General features: G+C 37.5%; 1 protein-coding gene across 1 annotated transcript in view; it reads left to right on the forward strand.

Moving 5' to 3' along the window:
• CCR2 (C-C motif chemokine receptor 2) overlaps window positions 1–14,180 on the forward strand; it is a 61,913-nt gene that overhangs the window by 15,411 nt on the left and 32,322 nt on the right. The window lies entirely within an intron of this gene.

Raw genomic sequence — 14,180 nt, forward strand, 5'->3', positions numbered from 1 at the left:
CTGATGCAAAGAACTGACTCACTGGAAAAGACCCTGATGCTGGGAAGGTCTGAAGGCAGGAGAACGGGATGACAGAGGATGAGATGGCTGGATGGCATCACCGACTTGATGGACACAAGTTTGAGCAAGCTCTGGGAGTTGGTGATGGACAGGGAAGCCTGGTGTGCTGCAGTCCATGGGGTCACAAGGAGTCAGACACCACTGAGCAAATGAATTGAACAGTTATAGGAATAGTCAAATTATCTATTTCATACTGGGTGAGTTTTAGTAGTGCATGCCTTTGAAGAAATTGATGCATTTTATCTAAGTTATAAAATTCTGATTTGTAGAATCATCTGTATTAGATTTCCTCCTTGTGTCAATGTTACTGATCTTTAAGAAGTATCTTCTTTTTTCAGTGATTTCCTTTATAGTTTTTCTATTTTCAACTTCTTTGGTTTCTGCCCTTATTTTCAGTATTTGCTTATTTCTTCCAGCTTTGGGTTGGAAAGAAACCCAAAAGTTTAGCTCCTCTTTTCTATCTTTTGGAAGTGGAGGCTAACTGATAAGAAATTTCTTTTCTTTTCCTTTTTTATAAATTATTTTCTAATGTAAGCATTTAATGTTATAAATTTCCCTTTTGGCAGTGTCCCACAGATTTTGATAGACTGTATTTTCTTTTTAATTTAGTTGAATGTATTTTTTATTTTCTTTGAGACTTCCTTTTTGATGAATGGATTATTTAGATGTATGTTGCTTAATTTCCAAATGTTTGATTTTCCTGTTATTTATTATAATTACTATTTTGATTCCACTGTGGTCTGAGACAACATTGCATTATTTCAACTCATAAATTTTTTGAGGTTTGTTTTATAACGTAGGACATTGTCTACATTCATATATGCCCTGCAAATGCTTTAAAAGAATGTATGTTCTACAGTTGTTCAGTGGAGTGTTCTTTAAATGTAAGATTCTGTTGATGAGTTATGTTAGTAAGTTCTTCTATAATCTTTATTTTCTGTCTGATTGTTCTATCAGCTGATGGAACAATGAGGTCTCCAACTCTAGTTGTGACATATGTCTCAGTTCTGTCAGTCTTTGCTCCATTTACTTTGTGGCGCTCACATTTGGGGCATACACGCTCAGGATCCCCATGCCTTCTTGGCAGTGCCCCTTTTATCATACACCTCTCTGTCCCTCTCTTCCCTGGTGAATGTCCTTCTCTATCCCTGTTAATCTTCTTTGCTCTGAATTCTGATGTTAAGAGCCACTCTTGCTTCTTTGGATTGCTGCTGGCATGATACATATTAAATCCATTTTTTACTTTCAATTTACATGTATTATTATATTTGAAGTGAGATTCTTATAGACAGCATATGGTTGGGTAATTTTTAAAAAAATCTGTTCTGTCTATATTTGTGTTTTAGACCATTTATATTCAATGTCACTATTGACCATCTCAGGGCTTAAGTGTGCCATTTACTTTTTTAATCTCTATTTGTTCTGTTTTTCATTTCTCTATTTTCTTTTTTTGCCTTTCTGTGGGGTACTTGAACACATCTTTTTTTTTTTTTTAGAAATCATCAATTTTGACTTAGCAATAGTGTTTTTGAGTGTATCTCTTTGTATGGTATTTTTTTTGGGGGGTGATGGTCATCCTAGATATTACCTGATATATATATGTGTATATATAATGTCACAGTTTACTGGTATTAACATTTCACCAATTCAAATGATGTACAGAAACCTTACCTCCTCTACTTCCCTTTATTCTTCCTCATTTATATTTTAATTGTCTTAAAATATTTCCTCTACATATTTCAAACCACATCAAACAGTGTTACAATTTCTGCCTCAATCATTGAAAGTCAGTTATGGAACAGTGTCAGGGGGAAGATGTGCTGTTCTCACCCGTATTTCTACTTTGTCCACTGTCCTGCCCTCTTACTGATGTTCTAAGATCTCTTAGTTTTATTTTCTTTCTGTTTCGGGAACTTCCTTTAGCCTTTCCCTAAGAGAAAAGAGAGGTAACCACATGCTCCTTCTTTTCTCTCATCTTATGTCTCGATTTTCTCTTCATTCTTCCAGGGTATTTTCACTGGGTATAGGATTCTGGATCAAATAGTCCTTTTTTCAAGCATTTAAAACTCTGTGCCACTAACTATGACTTCTGATGAGAAATTCATTGTCATAATTGTTTGCCCCCTATAGGTAATGTGTTTCAAACTACTTTCAAGATTTTTCATTTATCTTTAGTTTTCAGTTTGACAATGATGTGTCTTGGTGTGGATTATATCTTTTACTAAGTTTATAAAGTTTTCATCCATTATTTCTTTGAGTACCTTTCAGACTCATTTTCTTTCCCCTCTCCTGCTGGAAGTATGATGAATGAGTGTTGGATTCTTTTGTTATGATCCCTCAGATTTCTGAGTTTTTGTTCTTTACTCCTCAGCCGTTTTTTCTCTCTGTTGCTCAGTATAGAACAACATTTCTATTGTTCACTTTTCAAGTTCACTGACTATTTTACTCTGCCACTTCCACTTCTGCTATTGAGCCCACGAAACAATTTTTTGTTGTTTTTATTGCAACCATATTTTTCAGTTCTATAATCTCCATGTGGTTCTTCTTAATATTTTCTGTTTTTTTTTCCTGAGACTTTCTATTTCTTTGCTGAGATCTTTAACTTATTCATGTTTCAACTGTGCTTACAATTGCTCACTGAAGTCTTTAGATGATGGCAGCTTTTAATTATTTGTATTTCTAACATCTCTATCATCTCAGTATTGGGAGTTATTCATTCTCTCTATTCATTCAAGTTGAGATTTTATTGCTTCTTGATATGAAAAAGTGACTTTCTATTGAAACCTGGACATTCTGCGTAGAATATAGGACTGTGGATCTTATTTAAACCCTCTGTTTTAATTGGCTTCCTTGGACACTGCTCTGGTAGGGGAAAGGGTGTTTATGCCTTCTTAGTGCCACATAAAGGTAAATGTCCAGATTTTCCCATTTGGTCTTCACTGACACTCAAGGAGGAGGGCTCGTTACTGCTAGGTAGAAGTGAGAGTACTCACTGCTGCTGCTGCTAAGTCGCTTCAGTCATGTCCAACTCTATGCGACCCCACAGACAGCAGCCCACCAGGCTCCCCTGTCCCTGGGATTCTCCAGGCAAGAACACTGGAGTGGGTTGCCATTAGGTTTTTGCTAATACCATTCTGGATGGGAGGGGTGGGAATGCCTCATTCCTGTTCCTCCATGTGGTCTCCACCGACACCACATTACCACTGGGCCTTGTTAACGAGTGGTTGTAAAAGTCCTGGCCTTCCCACTAGTTAACCTCTGACAATAACCCACTGGAGAGCGGGAGGGGCCCTTTTTAATTGCTGGGTGGGAGCTGAAATACAGGTTCCTCACACAGTCTCCACTGGCACTGAAGGGAGGAGGGGGTGAACCTCACTACCTGGTGGGGATGAAAGTCCCTGCTCCCTACATAGCTTTCCTGACACCATTCTGCCAAGGTGGAAGGGAGAAGTCTGGGCAATCTCATTAAAGCCTCGACACTGGTCTTTGCCAGCCTGGGTGAGGCTGGGGCCACAGTTCTCTTTGAGGCATCTGGCTGGAGTAGAGCATCTAATGTCTGAAAGTTTTCTGTCTTTCTAGTCCTTGGCTAGAGAGAGTAGTATTTCATTGGAGCTAGTTTTGTCTATACTTATTGTCAGTTTCAGGTTCCTAGTTTTTCCAGCACCCAGCCCAGGATATATGAGATGTAAAGAAAACCCAGCGAACTCACCACCATGTTGTACCTGGTTTAACTTCTAGCTGGTTTAGCTTCTTCTCTTCACCTTTCAGAGTTTTCTTGTTTGTTTTATATACAATAATCAAGGATTTTAGTTGTATTCAGTGGGAAGAATAGGGGAAAGTACTTTCACTCCATTTTCCTGTAAGTTCCTGTTTGTTTAATTTTATGTCCATGTCCCACAGTTAGCCTGTACGAGGTATGTTTATTCCGCTTATCATAGCAATTCCAGGAACTGGCACAATGCCCAGATGATTATGGGTGCTTGATAGTAAATGCATGAAGAGAAAGGTGCTAAAAGGAAGTAGAATTAAATCTTTAAAGTGTAGACTTTTGATGGTAGGACTACAGTGATTTTTCCCTTCTCTCTATGCATTTTTCAGTCGCTAAGTCATGTACGACTCTTTGCAACCTCATGGACTGCAGCATGTCAGGCTTTTCTGCCCTTCACTGTTCTGGAGTTTGCTCAAACTCACGTCCATCGAGTTGGTAATGTCCATCCAACCATCTTATCCTCTGTTACCCTTCTGTCCTCCTGCCCTCAATCTTACCTAGCAGCAGGGTCTTTTCTAATGAGTCATCTCTTCACATCAGGTGGCCAAAGTATTGCTGCTTCAGCTTCAGCATCCGTCCTTCCAATGAATATTCAGGGTTGATTTCCTTTTGGATTGACTGGTTTGATCTCCATGCAGTTCAAGGGACTCTCAAGAGTCTTCTCCAGGACCACAATTTGAAAGCATCAAATTCTTTGGCTCTCAGCCTTCTTTACAGTCCAACTCTCACATTCGTACATGACTACTGGGAAAATCTTAACTTTGACTATACGCACCTTTGTTGGCAAAGTGATATCTCTGTTTTTTAATATGCTATCTAGGTTTGTCATAGCTTTGATAAATTTTTCAAAAATTAGTATCTATCACCTTTATAATGGAAGAAATTAGCTTTTTAAAAGAAGAAATCGAAGCCCAAGTTTGGTGACTATATATCGAGAGCATCCATTTTTTTTTTAAAGAGATTTATTCTCCAGATTCAGATAAGTCATATTAGAGGACTGGGAAGACTTTGCAGATATAAATGGAAAATTGTTGTCAATGATATTCAGAGTAAAAGAAGAGGCCAAGGACTAGAGTTGGTAAGATATCCTTGCTTCACTTAATTTATATGTATCAATAGAAGAAGAGATTCTGGAGTATTTACTTGAATGAGATTGGTATCAAACCTTCACAAATGCTGAGCAGAATAATTAGAAGCTAATTCACAGATATTAAAAGACACTAATTATGAGGAGCCTGACAAGGGACATGTTAAACCCTCAGATATGACAGAAATGAGAGGAAGGGGTGGAGAAGTGGAGAGGAATTTAAAAACAAATACTTACTCATTTGCTCTGGTAAACTCAGTGTCTAAAGTTCATGAACATCTTGAATAACACTCTTTCATTTCCACTTCCAACTTCTGATCTAAATTTCCCTGCAATGAGTCCACCATGCTTATGAACTTCTTGTTTAGCCCCTCTTGTGCATGCTTAAGCAACAACTTCTCAGTTCCACCCTACTTGCCCATCCCTATTTTTTTCATTGCTTAAACCCTCTGCAGAGTGCCACCATACTCCCCTGGCAGAGCCATCAACTCTTCCACTGTTAAGACAACATACATCCACTAATAACAATTCATGCCATACCAAAAACATTTCCCTTTCTAATTAAGTTACTGAATTGGTAAATCCAAGAATGCCAGTGAACATTACTGACAAGATATTTGGCAGACTCTCTACCACCTAATACATATCTTGGTATTTGGAGTTCAAATAATGAGAAACAGATTTAATTAGCATAGACCTAAGGCATAGCTGTACATGGAAGAACAGACTGGTTCCAAATAGGAAAAGGAGTGCATCAAGGCTGTATATTGTCACCTTGCTGATTTAACTTATATGCAGAGTACATCATGAGGAACGCTGGGCTGGAAGAAGCACAAGCTGGAATCAAGATTGCTGGGAAAAATATCAATAATCTCAGATATGCAGATGACACTACCCTTATGGCAGAAAGTGAAGAGGAACTCAAAAGCCTCTTGATGAAACTGAAAGAGGAGAGTGAAAAGGTTGGCTTGAAGCTCAACATTCAGAAAACAAAGATCATGGCATCTGGTCCCATCACTTCATGGGAAATAGACGGAGAAACAGTGGAAACAGTGTCAGACTTTATTTTGGGGGGCTCCAAAATCACTGCGGATGCTGATTGCAGCCATGAAATTAAAAGACGTTTACTCCTTGGAAGGAAAGTTATGATCAACCTTGATAATATATTAAAAAGCAGAGACATAACTTTGCCAACCAAGGTCCGTCTAGTCAAGGCTATGGTTTTTCCCATGGTCATGTATGGATGTGAAGAAAGCTGATCGCCGAAGAATTGATGCTTTTGAACTGTGGTGTTGGAGAAGACTCTTGAGAGTCCCTTGTACCGCAAGGAGATCCAACCAGTCCATTCTAAGGGAGATCGATCCTGGGTGTTCATTGGAGGGACTGATGCTAAAGCTGAAACTGCAATACTTTGGCCACCTCATGCGACGAGTTGACTCACTGGAAAAGACTCTGATGCTGGGAAAGATTGGGGGCGGGAGAAGATGGGGACAACCGAGGATGAGATGGATGGATGGCATCACCGACTCTGTGGACATGAGTTTGAGTGAACTCCAGGAGTTGGTGATGGACAGGGAGGCCTGGCGTGCTGTGATTTATGGGGTCGCGGAGAGTCGGACACGACTGAGCGACTGAACTGAACTGAACTGAAGGCACATCTCAGTTACAGGTGAAATGAAGACTGACTCAACAATAGTATCTAGCGTTGGCTGATTAATGGCTTACTATTACCCTCAAAGAAGGTCTGTAGGGGTAAACTAAATGTCTGACAGTGAACTGTTTCCTAATCAATGATTTAGCAGTTACTGGAATGATAGCATTAAAGCTGTGCCTTATTGGAATAATAACTGGCACAAAGTTGGAAATGACAGCTAGTGACAAAAAACAGAATAAGATTTCAAAAACATCTTGACAGCTTGAAATAACCAGTTAAAACTAAGAGGATAAAATTTAATAGGAATATATATAAAGTCTCATTTTTTGATGCATTAAAAACTAACATCTCAAAAATGTCAAATATGATCACAGCTAAAGTATTAATATTGTAAGTTAATAATGAACATGATCCATTTATATTTTATCAATTGGCATAATACATTGGAAGGTAATTGGGCAAATGCTTCAACAGTCATAAACTACTTTTTTCTCTTTGACATAGTAACTCCATTCCTAGAAATTTACACTGAAAAAAATTATCTAAAAATAAGAAAATGCCAAATGCTGAAAGAAACTCATTAAGGCACTATTTATAATAGCAAAACTCTAGAGACAAATGTACAATACTAATGATAATGCTTAATAATTTGATATATATCAACCACATTGTGTGTGTGGTAGTCACTCAGTCATGTCCAACTCTCTGAGACCCCATAGACTGTAGCCCACCAGGATCTTCTGTCCACAGAGTTCTCCAGGCAAGAATACTAGAGTGGGTTGCCATTCCCTTCTCCAAGGAATCATCCTGACCCAGGGATTGAACCTGGGTCTCCTGTATTGCACACAGATTCTTTACCATCTGAGCCACCAGGGAATTTGATATATATCAACCACATTATACACCTTAAAAAAGGAGATTTTAATCTACAAACAATAAATACTGGAGAGAATGTGGAGAAAAGGGAAACCTCTTGCTCTGCTGGTGAGAATGCAAACTGATACAACTACGAAGGAGAACAGAATGGAGATTTCCTTAAAAACTGGAAATAAAAGTACCATATGACACAGCAATCCCACTACGGGGCATATAATTAATACCACTACTGGGAAAAAATTTTTTAATTGAAATTTTTTTTTAATTTTAAGGATATTTTAAAAGGAAGAAGTGTTATTCTAAAAACAATATAGCATCAGAAATAAAGCTTACAGTATGTGATAAAAATAAAATTATTTCCCATTCTGTGAATTGCCAAATTATATGTGCTTATGCATATTCTGAACTAAAATTATGAACGAGAGTTACATGAAAACAAAACAAAAGCAATCTCTATTAGAATACTGTGTGATTTTCCTCCTCTAATACTTATTATTTTAATAGCATATAATGAATTTTTAGCTGTATAAAACAGGATGAGAGAGATCTAAATTTATATCAGCTTATGGTCATAAAATAGCCAATAGTTTTCATTAGGGTCAAACCACATATTAAATGGAAGAAGAGTTATGTCCCCAAAGAAAGAGTTAACCAGAAATCTACACAAACAGAAATCAGAACACTGAGCAAACAAGGTAAAAAACAAAACATCTCCTTCTACTTTGCCTAGGTCACATCTAGAATATTTTATGAAAGTCTAAGTGCCATAATAAAATGGAGCACATCTCTACAGAACTAAACCTTGATGACCTTCCCCATAAGGTGTGGCTTCTCTTTTCTGCTACTCTGGAACTGGAATCTGACTGGCAGGACCAGTTCAGTCCACCCTGAATTAAAACAGCACAAGGGGATTTTTCTACTATAATATCAAAACACCACAACTATTTTTTTTTAAACTGTGATGCTGGTACAAAAATGGGCAAATATAATAATAGAACTGAACAATAGCAACAGGCCTATAAGAAAATTTAATATATAATAAATCAGATCAGATCAGATCAGTCACTCAGTCGTGTCCGACTCAAATCAGTGGAGGAAAGATGGATACTTTTTTGGAATGAGGCTCTTAAACTGAAGTCTTCTAAAGTTAACTAACCAACTACAAGAGAACGTATTCTTTTTCTTTTTATTAATTTATTTTTATTGAAGGATAATTGCTTTACAGAATTTTGCTGTTTTGTGTCAAACCTCAACATGAACCAGCCATAGGTATACATATATCCCCTCTCTTTTGAACCTCCCTCCCATCTCCCTCCCCATCCCACCCCTCTAGGTTGATAGAGAGCCCCTGTTTGAGTTTCCTGAGCCACACAGCAAATTCCCGTTTGCTATCTATTTTACATATGGTGATGTAAGTTTCCGTGTTACTCTTTCCACACATCTCACCCTCTCCTCCCCTCTCCCCACGTCCATAAGTCTGTTCTCTTATGTCTGTTTCTCCACTGTTGCCCTGCAAATAAATTCTTCAGTACTTTTCTCTAGATTCTGTATGTATGTGTTAGAATACACATTTTTGTATCTTTCTCTTTCTGACTCACTTCACTCTGTGTAATAGGTTCTAGGTTCATCCTCCTCATTAAGTTCAGTTCAGTTCAGTCGCTCAGTCGTGTCCGACTCTCCGCGACCCCATGAATCACAGCACACCAGGCCTCCCTATCCATCACCAACTCCCGGAGTTCACTCAAACTCATGTCCACAGAGTCAGTGATGCCATCCAGCCATTTCATTCTCGGTCGTCCCCTTCTCCTCCCGCCCCCAACCTTTCCCAGCATCAGAGTCTTTTCCAGTGAGTCAACTCGTCGCATGAGGTGGCCAAAGTATTGCAGTTTCAGCTTTAGCATCAGTCCTTCCAATGAACACCCAGGATCGATCTCCTTTAGAATGGACTGGTTGGATCTCTGATTGCTGAAGAATTGATGCTTTTGAACTGTGGTGTTGGAGAAGACTCTTGAGAGTCCCTTGTACTGCAAGGAGATCCTTCTCATTAGAACTGATCAAATGTGTTCCTTTTATGGCTGAGTAATATTCCATTGTATATATATACCACAACTTCTTTATCCATTCGTCTGTCAATGGACATCTAGGTTGCTTCCATGTCCTAGCTATTGTAAATAGTGCTGCAATGAACAGTGGATACATGTGTCTCTTTCAATTTTGGTTTCCTCAGGGTATATGACTAGGAGTGGATTGCTGGGTCTTATGGTGGTTTTATTCCTAGTTTTTTAAGGAATCTCCGTACAGTCTTCGATAGTGGCTGGATCAATTTACATTCCTACCAACAGTGCAGGAGTGTTCCCTTTTCTCTGCACCCATTCCAGCATTTATTGTTTGTTGACTTTTTGATGAGGGCCATTCTGACCAGTGTGAGGTGATATCTCATTGTAGTTTTGATTTGCATTTCTCTAATAATGGGTGATGTTGAACATCTTTTCATGTGCTTGTTAGCCATCTGTATGCCTTCTTTGGAGAAATGTCTGTTTAGGTCTTTTCCCCACTTTTTGATGGGTTGTTTGTTTTTCTGGTATTGAGTTATATGCACTGCTTGCATATTTGGGAAATTAATCTTTTGTCAGTTGCTTCATTTGCTATTATTTTCTCCCATTCTGAAGGTTGTCTTTTCACCTTGCTTATAGTTTCCCTTGCTGTGCAAAAGCTTTTAAGTTTAATCAGGTCCCACTTGTTTACTTTTGTTTTTATTTTCATTACTCCAGGAGGTGGGTCATAGAGGATCTTGCTTTAGTTTATGTCATCAAGTGTTCTGCCTATGTTTTCTCTACAAGTTTTATAGTTTCCTGGTCTTACATTTAGGTCTTTAATCCATTTTGAGTTTATATTTGTGTTGTTAGGAAGTGTTCAAATTTCATTCTTTTATATGTAGCTGTCCAGTTTTCCCAGCACCATTTATTGAAGAGGCTGTCTTTGCCCTATCGTATATGCTTGCCTCCCTTGTCAAAAATAAGGAACCCATAGGTGCATGGGTTTATTTCTGGGCTTTCTATCTTATTCCATTGGTCTATATTTCTGTTTTTGTGCCATTACCATACTGTCTCAATGACTGTAGCTTTGTAGTCTAACCTGAAGTCAGGAAGGTTGATGCCTCCAGCTCCATTCATCTCTCTCTTCTTTCTCAAGACTGCTTTGGCTATTCAGGGTCTTTTGTGTTTCCATATGAATTGTGAAATTTTTTGTTCTAGTTCTGTGAAAAATGCCATTGGTAATTTGATAGGGATTGCATTAAATCTGTAGATTGCATTTGGTAGTATAGTAATTTTTACAATATTGTTTCTTCCTACCCAGGAACATGGAATATTTCTCCTGTTTATGTCATCTTTCATTTCTTTGATTACTGTCTTACAATTTTCTGTGTACAGTTCTTCTGTCTCCTTAGGTAAGTTTATTCCTAGATATTTAGTTCTTTTTGTTGCAATGGTGAATGGGATTGAGGATGTATTCTTAATTGAGGTATTTCAAATGTTAAGCAGTACCCTTAAGAAATGGATTAAAGCTAAATAACACCTCTATAAAACTGAAGTGTTTTACATTCCAGACAATAAATAACATTCTATTACAGGAGACCACAAATGATACTTTCATTAGCTGTTTCAAATGCCCATACCTTAACTCCAGCTAGATTTTCCCCAGCTTTAGCCCCAAACAGGGTAGGGAATCCATTTCAGTCTCCTTATTTCCCTGAGGGTCTGTGGTTTGTGCCCCTATAGATGCTAATTTCCTTTTGGTCAAGGTTCTTAATGTGAGCAATAGAAACAACTCCAACTGACATATGAGCAAATAATTTTATTGATATCAGTATTTGCCATAATTGATGAGGAGACTAAAAATCTAGGTTTGGACATAAACTAAGGCACATCCATTATGCTGATGACATGAATGTTCTACTTCTGCTGTTGCTGAAGACCCTGTCACCCAACACTGGTTAGTCAGTGACAACACAGCCACTGTGAATGAGCTCTACCTGAACACCACTTCCTCCGGATGAAAATTTCCAGATGGCAGCAAATGGTCAGGCCTAGATCACATGCTCATCTACAAGGTGTCACAGAGTGTGAAGGGGGCATTTCTCCCCTGATTTGTCTTCCCAATGGAAAGCAGAGCTGCCCCTTCCTTTTCTGAGTTACTTTAGAAAATACGAAGAGTGTTTTCATACCAGGGAGTCAAAATAATGCATGCTCGTTTTATGCCACCAATGACATATCCACCTTTTCTCCTAAAGGCTCAAGTGAGGTCATATTCTCTTCTTTCTCTCCTGATCAAAACATACATTCAGGAAAGTATCTGATTAATATTTTCGCATGAAGAAATGACAGATAATGGAAAGTGCACTGGTACCTTGCTTCTGACAGTATTTGGCCTCAGACCAATTACATAAACTATATTTGAGCCATGAGTTCCTCATCTTTAAAATGGGAATCCCATCACGTAAACCTCACAGGGTAGTGGCAAAAATTCAAAATGTCACAGTATATCTGAAATGTGTCCTATAAGAGACAAAAAGCAGGGCATGAATAAGTGTAGAGTCCTAATATCTGAGATAGAGAGACTACTGTGAAGATGCCGATTTTCCTCAAATTAAACTAGAAATTCAATATAATTTAATATTTTTTTTAAACTTTGACAAATGATTACAAGTTTACAAAGAAAATAAAATGTAAGACCCCAAACAATATTTGAAACAGAAGAATAAACTCTCATCCATTCAGAGATCAAAATATTTTATGAAGCAATTATAATTAAAATGAGGAATTCTGGTGCAGAAGTAGGGAAACAAATGAAATGAAATAGTCAACTCATGTGTCCATTGGGATTTAGTACAGAATAAAGGTGGCAATTCAGATCATGTGAGAAAAGATGGGTTATTCGATTAATGGTGTTAGAAAAACTGATTCTACATTGGAAAAAATTAACTTCATACTATAGCTAAAAAATAAATTCCAGGTGGATTAATAAATAAATTTTTAAAAAACCCTTTATAAGAACTGAAGAAAATACAGAAGAATACTTTTATTCCTTTAGGATAGGGAAACCCTTTCTAATAAGTGAAACACAAAATCACAGCAATAAAGGAAAACAGTTGGACACAATGGATCAAGTTAAAAGATACAGACAATAAAACAGAAGTAAATATTTACTACTTTTTACAGACCAAAGATTATTATTTAGCTTTTAATCATAAGAGTAACTCCACATAAAGATATCTATTTCATCCAACATGGCTCCTCAAAGCAAGTCAACTATTTCATCTTAAACCAAACTTTGGGCTTCCTGGGTAACTCAAATGGAAAAGAATCTGCCTGCAAAGCAGGAGACCTGGGCTCGACCCCTAGGTCAGGAAGATCCCCTGCAGAAGGACATGGCAACCCACTCCAGTATTCTTGCCTGGAGAATCCCATGGACAGAGGAACCTGGCAGGCTACAATCCATGGGGTCACAAAGAGTCGGACATGACTGAATGACTAAAACACACACAAAACAAACCACTGATCTGTGGGGAAACATTGTTTCCCCTGCATTTTACCCTGGCAAAATGTTTCCACTGAAGGGAAACATTGACAGAGCAGCTAAAGTGCACCTTCAGAAAAATTAGAAAAAGGTATTCCTTTTAAGATGCTATTGTTGGCATATTCAGTTAGAACAGAGAATGAGCTGCATCTTAGTCCCCAGTAGCACACCCATTCTCACAGGTCCTGAATGACTCTGTTGTATTTACCAACAAATTGTCTTCTACATCTGTCTTCCACAATATTGTGATATAATAAGAATACACACACACATAATGATGACTGGTTGATGTGGGAAAAACTTCCACATGATGTGGGATCAGAGTATTCAGTAAGAAGAGGAAACAGGGTTTTCCTTTAGGTGAACTGCTATGAACAGAGTATAGGAAAAATAGAGGAGTTTTTCCTTTTCAGTCTTTTAAGGGTTTTCAATAAAAATATATTTTTGTTTTTATTTAGATTTTGCTTTGCTCTACATTGAAATCAATTTGTGGGAAGCAACTAACAATGCTTAGAGGGAAAAGTGACAGCACTAAACTCCTATATTAAAAAAGAAAAAAAGTCATAAATTAATGATCTCAGCCTACACTTTAAAAAACTAGAAAAAGTAGGACAAATTAAACCAAACTAAACAAAGGAAAAAATAATAAAAGAGCATAAATCAATGCAATAGAAAACAACTAAAAAAAAAAACAGAGAACAATCAATGAAAAGCTAGTTCTTAGAGATCAATAAAATTAATAAAACTCTAGCCAGATTGTCAAAAAGTCATAAATAAGAATGAAGATACAAATTACCTATATCAAAAGTGAGGAAGATAACATCACGACAGATCCTAAAGATACTAAGGGAATATTATGGAGAATTCTATACAAATAAACTAGGCAGTTAAAGTAAAACAAATTATTTGAAAGACAAAACCAAAAATCACCCCCACAAGAAACAGATAAACAGAACAGACCAAGAACTATTAAAGGAGATTGTAGGTTAAGGAATAAACCCACAAAGAAAACTCCAGATGGCTTCAATTCTATTAGACATTTAAAGAAGAAACAATACCAGTTCTAACAAGCTCTTTTATAAAACTGAAAAAAAAGTTGAAAAAAGAAAACTGAAAATACTTCCCAACTCATTCCATGAGATTAGCATTACGCTGAC

This window comes from Moschus berezovskii, chromosome 24 (genome assembly GCF_049115385.1).
Source record: "Moschus berezovskii isolate FMDL1 chromosome 24, NW_MosBer_1.0, whole genome shotgun sequence".
Taxonomy (NCBI): Eukaryota; Metazoa; Chordata; class Mammalia; order Artiodactyla; family Moschidae; genus Moschus; species Moschus berezovskii.